Genomic DNA, 15,187 nt, shown 5'->3' with positions numbered 1-15,187 from the left:
TTCTTGAGATGGTGGTTACTATAGGGGTGGAGGAGTTATTCTATAATAATTCAAGCTCTACCAAAGAAGATTTATAACTTTGTAAATTCGAAATTACCAGAAAGTTATTTTACTGAAGAAAAGTCTACGCTGTATTATCTCAATTCCATATTTTAAAATATGAGAGATATGTCTTCTATTTATTCAGATGTACTTTAAAACAGTAAGGATTTCAGTATCCCTTGAGGAGTAAAGCATATAGTAAAGGATGTTTCATATTGTATTTATGAACTAGTTTCCAGAAGTTTGGGTGGATTCAAATATACTACACTTGATCTGAAGATCAAGACATCAGATTGATTTATTTACACAGCTTGTTTTATGTTAGTGCAAGTGGGAGTTTGTTGGGTTTTGTGCCCTAAATAAAATTCTTTACAATCTGATTAGTTATCATTATAAGAAATTTGAAGTGATTTATGTTTGCATGAATTTTACATGCTAATGGTTTAATATGTTTATTACATTTACACACAAAATCAGTTAAGTTCAGATCATATGTTTATTCACAATTACAGTATCGTCAACACAATGGAATGTGATTGTGATTATATGAATCAAAAGACTAAGTCCCTATTTCATTAGTGTTTTGGATTTACACTAATGTGATAATCAGCGATTATGTGTACTTACACTTTGAGTAAGTGTTATGTTCTTTCCAGGACATTGGTAAAGTATACTAGTTTCGAATGTATGGAGTATACATTGGACTGGACCGATATTGCAACTTAGTTAAGATATTATAAACTTACCGTCATATCTTTCCAAGTCAATATTAGTAGTTGATCTTAAGATTAAAAGAATCTAAATCCTGATATGCTTAGGCTCAACTCAGGAGTGCTATTCATGTTCTTTGATTTATTAGTTAAGCCTACTTTTGGGTCAGGGTGATACGTATATTTTGGGAACATGATAGTATGATTGAGTGGGAGTGCTGAACATAAATATGGAATCTATAGCTTCTACTGGTGTATAAAAGTCAAGTGATGATTCCCTTCGAGCTTAGCTAAATAGAAGTAAATGGATGAGCTCTTGTTTAAGTGACTAATTCTTAGATCACTAAACATCATTTACAGGTAGCTAAGTGTTTTAAGGTACAAAATACGTTGAGGGGTGAGTGTTGGAAATTTATTTTACCAGGATCTTAGATCTACTCATAAGTATGTTGTTTAAACACCCTAAATATGAACTTTCTAAAACGATAAATTAAACACATATAAAGTTAAGAAAACCTTACATTGATGCAGCGGAATTAATGTCTCCTTCCGCTCAGATCTCTAACCCTTGTATCCTTTCTGTAGCAGAGTATAATCAAGATCTGAGCCCGAATGTCCTTCTTCTTCAAGTTTGATCCTTCACAGTCTTCCAATCTATGATTGAGTTACTGCTTGCTGTGTGTAGGCACTTACTCTTTCACTAGGGTAAAAATTGATGAAGGGAAAAGAAGAGAGAGGGTTTCGGCCAGGTATAGAAAGTGGGGAAGGCTTAGTTTTTCTGAAGAGAGAAATTTCTGTTAGAAAAGGTTATTGAAAACTTATGAAAGCATGTATTGTGACTGAGCCATCACTTTCTATATATAGGCAACTACTAGGTTTAGGTTAGGAATTATTTGGCATTAAAATAATGAAAATATTAATTTGAAAAACCATCAATAAGTGGCCGGCCATGGTGTTATAGTGGGCCCCACTTGATTTTGCAGTTTTATCAAATTTTATCTCTATTTTCTCAAAAAACGCCAATTTTCCAATTCTAACCTTTTAAATGCCAAAACTAATTATTTAATAACTAAAATAGATTATTAAATAATATTGTCATTTAATTTAATTATTAATTAGACATATAAAGTCCATTAATAAATAAATAAACCTAGAAACTCTTTTCTTTACAATTTCACCCATGCTTAGTGAAAATTCATGAAATTAGACATAGTCTAACTTTAGAATTATAATTGATCAATCACGAATCAATTAATGAGTCTTACAAGCAGAATGTTCTCAACTAGAATGGGGACCATGGATCTATATGCTGAGCTTCCAATAAGTGAACCAAATTTACCAAGTAAATTCCTACTTATTAATTCTTCGTTGAATCCACCCTTAGAACTTAGAATTGCACTCTCAGACTCATATATAGCATATTGTATGTTCCACGATATCAATACACTATCTCATTTAACCATTGTTATAATCTTATTGTGATTTAAAGATCCTCTATATAGATGATCTACATCGAGATGAGATTTCTTTACCGTTCTCACCCCTCAATGTATTTTGCCCCTTAAAACACTTAGCTACCTGTAAATGGTGTTTAGTGGTCTAATAATTAGTTAGTTAAACAAGAGCTCATCCATTTACTTCTATTTGCTAAGCTCGAAGGGAATCTGTTGGAAATTATTTTACCAGGATCTTAGATCTACTCACAAGTATGTTTATTAACATCCTAAATAAGAACTTTCTAAAACGATGAAATTAAACACATATAAAGTTTAAGAAACCTTACATTGGGTGCAGCGGAATAATATGACTCCTTCCGTTCAGATATCTAGCCCTTAATTCCTTTCTGTAGCAGAGCATTATCAATATCTGAACCTGGATCTCTTTCTCTGAATCTTTGATGCTGAAACTCCTTTGCTGATGATCTTTCTTCACGATCTTCCTCACTATGATTGAGGTATCACTTGATGTGTGTGGGCACTACTCTAATCACTAAGGATTTCAAAATATTGAAGTAGAAGAGAGGGAGTGGTCAGCCAGATAGGGAGAGAGAAGGCTCAGTTTTTCTGATTCAGAAAGTGTCAGGAAAAAGTCTTATTTTTCTGAAGCCTTCACTATCTATTTATAGCATTCCACTAGGGTTAGATTTGAATTATATGGCATTAAAATAATGAAAAAATCAACTTAAAATACTACAATAGGTGGTCGGCCATACACTAATGGATTGGGCCTTGCTTTTTGCAATTTTGCAATTTTAACACCTTTTGTATCTGATTTTCTCAAAAATGCCAATTTCCTAATTCAACCATTTAAATGCCAATTCTAACTATTTAATAACTATAAATAATTATTAAATAATATTGTCATTTATCATATTTATTAATTGAACCATACAAAGTATCATAATTAACAAATATGCCCCTATAAACTCTTTCTTTACAATTTCGCCCTTACTTAGTGAAAATTTCACAAATAGACATAGTCTAATTTGAGAATTATAATTGATTAATCAAAACCAATTACATGAGTCTTACAAGCAATATTATCTCAACTAGTGGGGGGACCATGGGTCTATATAACCGAGCTTCCAATAAGTAGATCAAGAATTTAGCACTAAAATTCACTAACTTATTAATTCTTCGTTGAATCCACGCATAGAACTTAGAATTGCACTCTCAGTATATAGAATGCTCTATATGTTCCACCATATAGACACATCATTAGTTATCCATTGTTATAATCCTAATTTGATCAATTATCCTCTATATGAATGATCTACACAGTAAAGGGATTAAATTACCGTAACACCCTACTATGTATTTTATCCTTAAAACACTTGACCCCGTATAAATGATATTTCAGCTTATGTGAAATGAGATCTCCACCATTTATTTTCGTTTGGTCAAGCTCGAAGGAGATCATCCTTTGCTTACTATTCGCCAGATAGAAGCTATAGATTCCATGTTTATGCTAGCGCTCCCACTCAATTGCCTTTCTTTTGTGTTCCCAAAAAGTACGTATCACCCTGACCTAAAGGTAGGCTTAACTAACAATTCAAGGAACACGAATAGCCTTTCAAGATTGAGCCTAATCATAACAGGATTAAGATCATTTGATCTAGGATCAACTAGGCGATATTGACTTGAATAGATTTTACGGTAAGTTTAATTAAATCTAAGTCAAAGTTCAATATCGGTCCCTTCCGATGCATACTCCATGCATCCAACCTGAGCTTTACTTTAACCAATGCTCTGGAAAGAACATAGCACTTCTCCAAATGCAAGTAAACTCTGTTGTAGATTATCATATCAGTAAAACCCTGTGTCTGATAAATCTAGGAAAACTTTATTCACATAGTCATGTTTACTTTCCAATGTGTTGACGGCACAATAAACAGGATCAAGTATGTGAAAAGGGTTTCAGATGAATTTATACATTATGTACATATAATCATGAAATAAATCATGTGAACCATGCAACATTAAATGTTATTTCTGATCTATATTAATAAGGAAATCTGATTATATTGAAATGAGTTTTATTTAGGGCATAAAACCCAACAGAATTGTAACACCCTAACTATCTTAGGCGTATTACGTGATTTTTAAACGTACTGTGCAGCTCGTTGCTAATCAACGAGGTTTATGGAAAAACGTGATTAATTAAAATTTTGCTTTTTAATTAAACTTATAAACCATATTATAAAAGTCTCGGGATCTCGATTTATAAAATCATTTACAAACGTTTTAACTGTTTAACTTTTGCATCAAAATAAAGTCGTCTAACGACCAGTTACAAAAAAAACTCAGCCTTGCTGTCCCGAGGATCGTACGCTCCAGGCCTAACCGCCCCGACATGTACAATCTCATAAGCTCGCTCACGGTCCATCAGCTATAGCCTTGCCTTTACCTACACATGAACATAAACTGTGAGTCGACGGACTCAGTAAGAAAAGCATAATAATATCATACATAACTAACTGCCGTGTCCAACACGATACTGAGTCCCGCTACTGCCATGTCCAACATGGTACTGAGCCACTACTGCCATGTCCAACATGGTACTGAGTTTTGAACGTTCAGAGGGACGGTACTATTGACAAGTATCCTCTGATCGGTCGAACCGGTCATACTCCGGCTGCTGGTCATACTCCGGCTGTCACCAGACGGGATAGGTCAATAGCACTGAACCACCAACCAAATGTCAGCCTGATCGGTCGAACCGGTCATACTCCGGCTGCTGGTCATACTCCAGCCTGTACCGACGTGACAGGGTTGGATGGTTCTGTAACGCCCCGATTTTCCGAGACGTCACACTAGCTAGTCCGTTTAAAACCATTTAAGATAAAGACAATAAAAGACTTCTTTAATGAAAAATAACTAAGCATGAGATCTCATTATTTTTAAAACAAAACATTTATTTATTCATAACCTTAAAATATAAAGCTTTACAAAAACTATTTGAATCATAATCTTAAATGAAATATTTTTAAACCAAAACATCGTGACAATCCCCTAACATGTAATCCATGCCTCGAGCTCGCCACCCTCACTGTATAGTTTTGCCTTTACCTGCACACAGAGTACCCGTGAGCTAACGCCTAGTAAGAAGAGCTATGTAGGACATAACCCCCCCAACTTGATAACATAGTCATAAGTATAACAATATCACAACATCAAACCAATTCATACCATACTAGCATACATATACCAACATATCATATCACATACTATTCTCAAATACAATATAACATCATATCACAATGTAATCTTAATGCATGCTATACTCACACATATAACACATAGTATTTTATCGCACATTGTCCTCACATACGATAATCTACTCCCACTCATGTTGATCAGACATGAAGTGTAACTTGCCCTGCCTTGTGCTGTTCTCACACTCGGCATCCAATAGGGCAATCCCTTTTCACAAGTTGTACTCACCCATGAAAGGATAACCTGCAAGTAAACCCATACAAGCAGCCAAAAATATATCCTGCAGTGCTATGCTCACACCAGCAGCAGAAAACCTATCCAATAAGTGCTATCCTCACACAAACAGTCAAAAGCCTTATCACTATCACACACTAATAACATTAGCATAAAACAACAATCTACCATAGAATAAAACATGTAAATACAAACCCATAATACAGTTGTATGTTTCAACATACACCCTGTGCACAGATGTCCACTCTTCTTACCACAGTTATTAAGAACACCTTCTTGCTACTCCAAGCACCTCAATGAATTTTCTTGTTGAGGACAAGATCCTCAAATCCCGCTGCTTAAGACTTGTTATCTCGTCACTACTACCTATAACAACACATGGTTCAAGGCCCTAACATTAAAATTCGTACTCTAACAGTACAGCAGAAAGATCACTATTTTTGACCAACAACTATACTAATTCAGTGAAAGTTGTCTTCATAAAAATTATAGAAAATTTCATTATCTTTCCAATGATGTAAAGATCATTAAAAATGGCTTAAAACTGAGGGAGTTATGATTGTTTTACTGAAACTATTTCTGAGAAGGAATATGGAGTAACGAATTACACAACTTAGCAAAAATACAAACTTTTGACATTGAATGGTTTAGAACTAGAAGATAACATCTTCATCAAAGTTTTAGGAAATTAAATTCCCTTTCCAATGATACCAAAATCTTTGAAATTGGAATTATATTCAAAGAGATATTACAATTTTACCAAAACAGTTTTGCAAGAACAAGATTCAAGAAACGAATCACATGATATTGAATAAAACTAACTTTTTGACATAGTATGACTTCTAATTAACAAAAAGTTTCTTCATAAAACTTATGGGAAATCGAATAAGCTTTCCAACGATATAAAAATCTCTAAAAACGGATCAATATCAAGAGAGATATCATCACTTTACTGAAACTTGTTTTTCTGAAAACGAAAAAATATAATAGATCCGAACCCTAGATAACATTTAGCATTATTGAGCAAGAAAATATTTCATACCTCTTCACATATTTCTATTCGATGTCTCAAGCCCGCAAGCCTTGATTATAAATCCAAAACTTTAAGAATGAAGGTAGAAAATAAGAAGAATTGTGGAAGGTTTGAGAGGAGCAAACATGAAGAAGAATGAGGCTTTGACTAATTGGTTTGGAGAGGAAAAATAAAACTATGATAGTTTAGGGTTTGATAAAAAGATTATGAGATATCGTATTCTGATAGGTTTAGGTTAACTAAAAATAATAATATATAATAAAATGCTAAAATATTATTAAATCAACAAATATCTAAATTTTTAAATTTTAAAAGTAAGCCATTTATTTCGTAACTTTAGGCTCAGTTTTCACCTAGAAAAATTCCGAATTATGATATAACTATTTCTACAAAATTTATAGATCTTTGAATTATCTTTCCAACGCCACTGGAATCACCTCAATCGGAGCTCTAAAACTCTAGATATGATCATTTTAGTAAAACAGTTTTTAATCCTGCGAATTTATCAAAACCTACGAATTTTTGTGACATTAATTCCATTATAATGTTATTTAATGCACTCATACAATAGATTAAACCCACTAAATAATCTATAAAACTCTAATAGACTTTCATATTGGGCTTTAATTGAGTAATTAACCTAATTCGTAGAAACACCATAATTTTACCTTGACACTTACTTTAATTTCAACTATGTTTAGAAATCTATCAATACTATTCTAAGCAATAGTCTCTATTCACTATTAGTAGAAATAAATGAATATTTATTCTCACACAAATTGTATAACAAATAAAATTTAAAATATATGTATATTTTTACCGGGTATTACATTCTACCCTCCTTAAAGAAATTTCGTCCTCGAAATTTAACTACCAAATACACGAGGGACTTCATGTTTGTCACCACTGACTACATGACCTCCTTATCTACCTTATGGGCCCAACAAATATGTACTTAACTTTTTATCTTATTGGTCAAACTACAACACATATAACATATACAGTCTAATTTAAGTATTATTATTCCTTTATATATTACTTAAATAACAAACATACTCCATCACAATACTTACATATACGTGCAATAAATACATAAATTTTGCAATAACATGCTCGTAATTTTATATATAAAAAAAAAACTCTTCTCTTATGAACATCCTTATATGCCACTTGAAAACACATTATACAATACAAAAATAACAAACAACAAGGAGTAGGGTAGGAGAACTTATGCAAACTTCTCTTTAATTGTTCCCATTCTTTCATTGAATGTTATTTTTTTTTTTTAACTTAATTTCCTCCATAAAGCTACAATTCCGTTATTATAGTTACGTAGCATAATTATTAAGAATGTTGCCCTACACATAACGATCCAATATATCATCAACAAACCGATGTCATTCAAACAGACCACATGTCTTCTACAAATTACATGAACTACATGTAAGCTAAAGATCGTTAAAGGTCTTCTTACACATGCGAGCTAGCCAATATATAGGCTTAGAAGCATACAAGTTAACATACTCTCAAGAATGAGCTACATGCATATCACTATAAAAGAAACATTTACTAATCCATCCAACTAATGAAATATGAATAAAATTTACTATCAAAATCACTCTTTCTAAGAATAACTCGAGAACGAAAATCGCTTAATCCAATTCTCATATATATTTTTCTTTACTCGCTTAATCATATACCATTTATTTGTACTAAACGAAACCATTACATATATGTAGGGATCACAACCCTAACATCATACTCATAGCACAATCATAGCAATAACATATAAAAATTATTTCAATCATATCATGTCTTTACCATAACATTGGCATATCATAGCCATTACTTACATAACCTGGGCCTAGCCTGGCCTTACAATATCCTGGGCCTAATCTGCCCATATAATAACCTGGGCCTATGTAGCCCTACCATTGTTATAGGATAGGGTATCTCTACATTCAACAGTAACATCACTGTATCATACCCCACTATAACAATGTCATACACGACTCAGTAAAATGCAGGGTAGGGTATCTCTACATTCAACGGCCTTATCCCGTATCATACCCCACCATGGTCCCCCACTTTACCTGAGACGTTAGCATACAACATACAACATATAACATGCAACATACAAATACATCATACAACACACAACCTGAAACATACAAATACAACATACAACATATACAAGTCATACAACCATAATCTATGTATCAATTCACAAATTCATATTGTGTCCATACCACACATTCTCAGTACCATATACATATTCATAAAAACAAATCATAAGTCATATTTCAATACATAAAGAATTTAAATTTATGCAGATAAACACATACAAAACTATCTAATTTCCTTACGAATCACGGGGCTACTAACTGTCACAATCTATTCTTCTATTATAACCTTAATGATTAGATTTCACCCTTAACCAAAATTCAACTTAATTATTTATAACGTCCCCGCTTCAAGCCTCCATTGGGTTCTTACACCCACGGAATGAATGGCTCTTATACACGAGTACGCCACTCTGGCTGCTTCATGGATCGATGACTGACCCTACAGACCAACACGAGTGTTTCCAGCGTGCTTTGTCCTCACTCGCACGCTTCCTGGGAAAACTTCCCAGGAGGTCACCCATCCTGAAATTGCTCCCAGGTCAAGCACGCTTAACTGTGGAGTTCTTTCGTGATGGGCTACCGAAAAACAAGATGCACCTTGTTGATATAGGTAGTACCAATCAATCCATTTAAGCTCTCTTCAACTGTGTAGTCCCATACCTACACAGTCTCTGAATCATCCCACTTGACCTTCCCCAGGCGGTGTGGGATTGTACAGCTTACCCGGTATTTCCCCTTACGGATCACGGGACTACTGACTGTCACAATCTATTCTTCTATTATAACCTTAATGATTAGATTTCACCCTTAACCAAAATTCAACTTAATTATTTCTAATAAAAGAGTAGTGCTTAAAATTATCTATCCATTAACACTTAAAAAAAATAAACTTAAGAACGTACCAATAGTTATATATGTCTAATTTATTAAACCTGAAACATACACTCTCGTTAGAAATACTAATATAACAACTAAATTCTGTTTTTTTTTCCTAACATACTCTATTCCAATCTGCTTATAACACAATTCCTTTTGAAAAACACTCTTCTTATGCTCCTTATTTATGAAAATAAGTACAACTTATCAAAAATCAAACTTAAATTACGTAATATAGCAATACCTTGATTTTTTTTTCCAAAAATATCTCATAGATCGAATCCTACCCATAAAATTTTAAGACATATTCTTCTAAACACAAAGAAAACTTCTAGTTACACTAAAGATGTAACGCAACATAAAATATGTAAGACTAACATGAATAGATTAACTAAAACTTACAGTACAGTGAGTCGAGCTCGTCTCGTGGTAATGAACTTTACATGTTAGGGTCAACCACATCCTTTAGGACCGTATTGCTCTGATACCATATTGTAACGCCCCGATTTTCCGAGACGTCACACTAGCTAGTCCGTTTAAAACCATTTAAGATAAAGACAATAAAAGACTTCTTTAATGAAAAATAACTAAGCATGAGATCTCATTATTTTTAAAACAAAACATTTATTTATTCATAACCTTAAAATATAAAGCTTTACAAAAACTATTTGAATCATAATCTTAAATGAAATATTTTTAAACCAAAACATCGTGACAATCCCCTAACATGTAATCCATGCCTCGAGCTCGCCACCCTCACTGTATAGTTTTGCCTTTACCTGCACACAGAGTACCCGTGAGCTAACGCCTAGTAAGAAGAGCTATGTAGGACATAACCCCCCCAACTTGATAACATAGTCATAAGTATAACAATATCACAACATCAAACCAATTCATACCATACTAGCATACATATACCAACATATCATATCACATACTATTCTCAAATACAATATAACATCATATCACAATGTAATCTTAATGCATGCTATACTCACACATATAACACATAGTATTTTATCGCACATTGTCCTCACATACGATAATCTACTCCCACTCATGTTGATCAGACATGAAGTGTAACTTGCCCTGCCTTGTGCTGTTCTCACACTCGGCATCCAATAGGGCAATCCCTTTTCACAAGTTGTACTCACCCATGAAAGGATAACCTGCAAGTAAACCCATACAAGCGACCAAAAATATATCTGCCGGTGCTATGCTCACACCGGCGAGAAAACCTATCCAATAAGTGCTATCCTCACACAAACAGTCAAAAGCCTTATCACTATCACACACTAATAACATTAGCATAAAACAACAATCTACCATAGAATAAAACATGTAAATACAAACCCATAATACAGTTGTATGTTTCAACATACACCCTGTGCACAGATGTCCACTCTTCTTACCACAGTTATTAAGAACACCTTCTTGCTACTCCAAGCACCTCAATGAATTTTCTTGTTGAGGACAAGATCCTCAAATCCCGCTGCTTAAGACTTGTTATCTCGTCACTACTACCTATAACAACACATGGTTCAAGGCCCTAACATTAAAATTCGTACTCTAACAGTACAGCAGAAAGATCACTATTTTTGACCAACAACTATACTAATTCAGTGAAAGTTGTCTTCATAAAAATTATAGAAAATTTCATTATCTTTCCAATGATGTAAAGATCATTAAAAATGGCTTAAAACTGAGGGAGTTATGATTGTTTTACTGAAACTATTTCTGAGAAGGAATATGGAGTAACGAATTACACAACTTAGCAAAAATACAAACTTTTGACATTGAATGGTTTAGAACTAGAAGATAACATCTTCATCAAAGTTTTAGGAAATTAAATTCCCTTTCCAATGATACCAAAATCTTTGAAATTGGAATTATATTCAAAGAGATATTACAATTTTACCAAAACAGTTTTGCAAGAACAAGATTCAAGAAACGAATCACATGATATTGAATAAAACTAACTTTTTGACATAGTATGACTTCTAATTAACAAAAAGTTTCTTCATAAAACTTATGGGAAATCGAATAAGCTTTCCAACGATATAAAAATCTCTAAAAACGGATCAATATCAAGAGAGATATCATCACTTTACTGAAACTTGTTTTTCTGAAAACGAAAAAATATAATAGATCCGAACCCTAGATAACATTTAGCATTATTGAGCAAGAAAATATTTCATACCTCTTCACATATTTCTATTCGATGTCTCAAGCCCGCAAGCCTTGATTATAAATCCAAAACTTTAAGAATGAAGGTAGAAAATAAGAAGAATTGTGGAAGGTTTGAGAGGAGCAAACATGAAGAAGAATGAGGCTTTGACTAATTGGTTTGGAGAGGAAAAATAAAACTATGATAGTTTAGGGTTTGATAAAAAGATTATGAGATATCGTATTCTGATAGGTTTAGGTTAACTAAAAATAATAATATATAATAAAATGCTAAAATATTATTAAATCAACAAATATCTAAATTTTTAAATTTTAAAAGTAAGCCATTTATTTCGTAACTTTAGGCTCAGTTTTCACCTAGAAAAATTCCGAATTATGATATAACTATTTCTACAAAATTTATAGATCTTTGAATTATCTTTCCAACGCCACTGGAATCACCTCAATCGGAGCTCTAAAACTCTAGATATGATCATTTTAGTAAAACAGTTTTTAATCCTGCGAATTTATCAAAACCTACGAATTTTTGTGACATTAATTCCATTATAATGTTATTTAATGCACTCATACAATAGATTAAACCCACTAAATAATCTATAAAACTCTAATAGACTTTCATATTGGGCTTTAATTGAGTAATTAACCTAATTCGTAGAAACACCATAATTTTACCTTGACACTTACTTTAATTTCAACTATGTTTAGAAATCTATCAATACTATTCTAAGCAATAGTCTCTATTCACTATTAGTAGAAATAAATGAATATTTATTCTCACACAAATTGTATAACAAATAAAATTTAAAATATATGTATATTTTTACCGGGTATTACAGGTTCGAAGCCTATATACATAACTAATGTAATCTAGCAGGCTTCCTACATGCACGCTAAACATGTAATCTACATATGCATACTGTTATACTAATCTTACCTGGATTCCGATTTCAGGTGTGCCGGTCAACCTGACTGGAACTGAAGCTGAGCGGCGGATTACTGGCTCCTAAACCATAAAAATCACAACGCTATAAGTGACACGCTAAATCACTTCCCGGGGACTAAAACTTGGAACTAAAAGTTTCCCTATCGATAAAAAGCATGGCAATACCCCTAAAAACATAAAAACGAGGAAAACTAGGGTTCTGAAAAATCCCCCAACCGGTAGACCGGTTGCCCAACCGGAATTCCGGTTCTGGGAAATTCAGGACCCCCATCCGGAATTCCGAATGCACAACCGGAATTCCGGTTCCTCGCAAGCAGCAACTACAAAAATTCATAACTCGACCAATTCAACCCCAATTGGTACCAAACTTTCCAGACCTGCTCTAAACACCCCAAAGAACAAATCTAAGGCCTCAAAACCACCCAGAAAACACATACACAAAAATCACCATTGGAGCTCAAGCTTTGAGTTCCAAACTCAAGCTCGAGCAAGTCCACCTAAACATGCATTCCCCTAGCTTAATTCTACTCAATCTAGCATAATATCACCTCTGAAAACTATTAGAAACAACAGCAACATCACAGAACAGATTCACAATATTTTCCTTCCAAAAACCACATTTTTGCATAGAAAACTCAAAGCTTTGAACAACCTAACTAACATCAATTAAACATGCTTTGAACCTCAGAAAATAACAACCAAACACAGCAATAATAACAGCCACAAAAGCATGCATTTTACTCAACTTTTTCATCATCTTTTTCATAATTTTAAGGAAGAAATCAAGAGAGCTAACCTAGCTTGGAAAAATGCTTAGATTTGGATGAGAATCCACTTGAAAATTTGAGCAAAAACCCAGCTCCAAGCACCCACATGCACAGCCGAAATGGAGAGGAAAAAGGGAGCTTTTCTTTTTCATAGTTTACTTCTTATTTTTGTTAAGTGTTGAAAATGAAAGAAAATAAAAGAATGAAGCCACTTAACTATTTTATTTCAGCCATTAAAACACATAAAATAACTATTTAAATTCAAATAAACAATTCACATAAGACAAAACACTAATGGGGCAAAAAGACCATTTTGCCCCTTCACCATAAAATCATGAAAATCATACTAAAGGGGTATTTTTGGGACATTCTAAATTCCCGGCCATTCCCGACATTCCCAATGTCTAAAACCCGTCCCCAAACTACTAACATACTAAGTTGTGATTTCTACTGAGCCAAACGCCGAGTTCCAAAATACCGGGCACCGGAAATGCAAAATATGAAAAACTACTGATAACATAATCATGCATTTCTGAATTCCATAAATAACAGTAATAAATTATTTAAATAGCTATAAATAATTTCGTAATTAAACATAAACAACTGCTAATTTCCAAATTAACTAAGCGGGCTTTACAAGAATCATCACTTGACTTCTATACACCAGTAGAAGCTATAGATTCCATATTTATGTTCAGCACTCCCACTCAATCATACTATCATGTTCCCAAAATATACGTATCACCCTGACCCAAAAGTAGGCTTAACTAATAAATCAAAGAACGTGAATAGCACTCCTGAGTTGAGCCTAAGCATATCAGGATTTAGATTCTTTTAATCTTAAGATCAACTACTGATATTGACTTGGAAAGATATGTATAACGGTAAGTTTGTAATATCTTAACTTAGTTGCAATATCGGTCCAGTCCAATGTATACTCCATACATTCGAAACTAGTATACTTTACTAATGTAAAATCGAAATGGAACATACAATCAAGATCAAGAATTTATATTGATAACAGCTAACTCATTATATTACTTCCATGTTTAAAGAAGATATGTGTTACATAGGGAATTGTGGAATGGACTCCACTCCTAAGAATATACATATAGGGTACTATGGATAACCTCCACCCCTAAGTATATAGAGATTATGATCCACCCTAAAGGTTGTAAAGATCATTATTCTCTTAGTGTGATAGAGTTTATGTGGAGTTGAATACTATCTAGAGTTCATTAGATATAAAAGATCGTTGAACTGCATAGTTTTCTTAACTTTTCTCTACTCCTATCAGATCAAAAGATCCTTTTATTAAACAAATTCTTAATAATTGTATTAGAATGAACAATTATTAATAAACATAGAAATAGTTTCTAGTGTTTATTTAATATAACTCGATGAAGAGTTGTAAATATTATAGAATTTGCATCAATAATAAAAACACTTACACATACAAACATATAAATATAATGTGGTAATTATTGATGAAGATAAAATAAATGAAGCTCAATCTCATAAATTGCAATAGTGAATTTCGAAAATAAAAGAATT

This window comes from Cannabis sativa, chromosome 2 (genome assembly GCF_029168945.1).
Source record: "Cannabis sativa cultivar Pink pepper isolate KNU-18-1 chromosome 2, ASM2916894v1, whole genome shotgun sequence".
In the NCBI taxonomy this organism is placed as follows: domain Eukaryota; kingdom Viridiplantae; phylum Streptophyta; class Magnoliopsida; order Rosales; family Cannabaceae; genus Cannabis; species Cannabis sativa.
The sequence above is the reverse complement of the archived record's forward strand: the minus strand, read 5'-3'. Positions refer to the sequence as shown.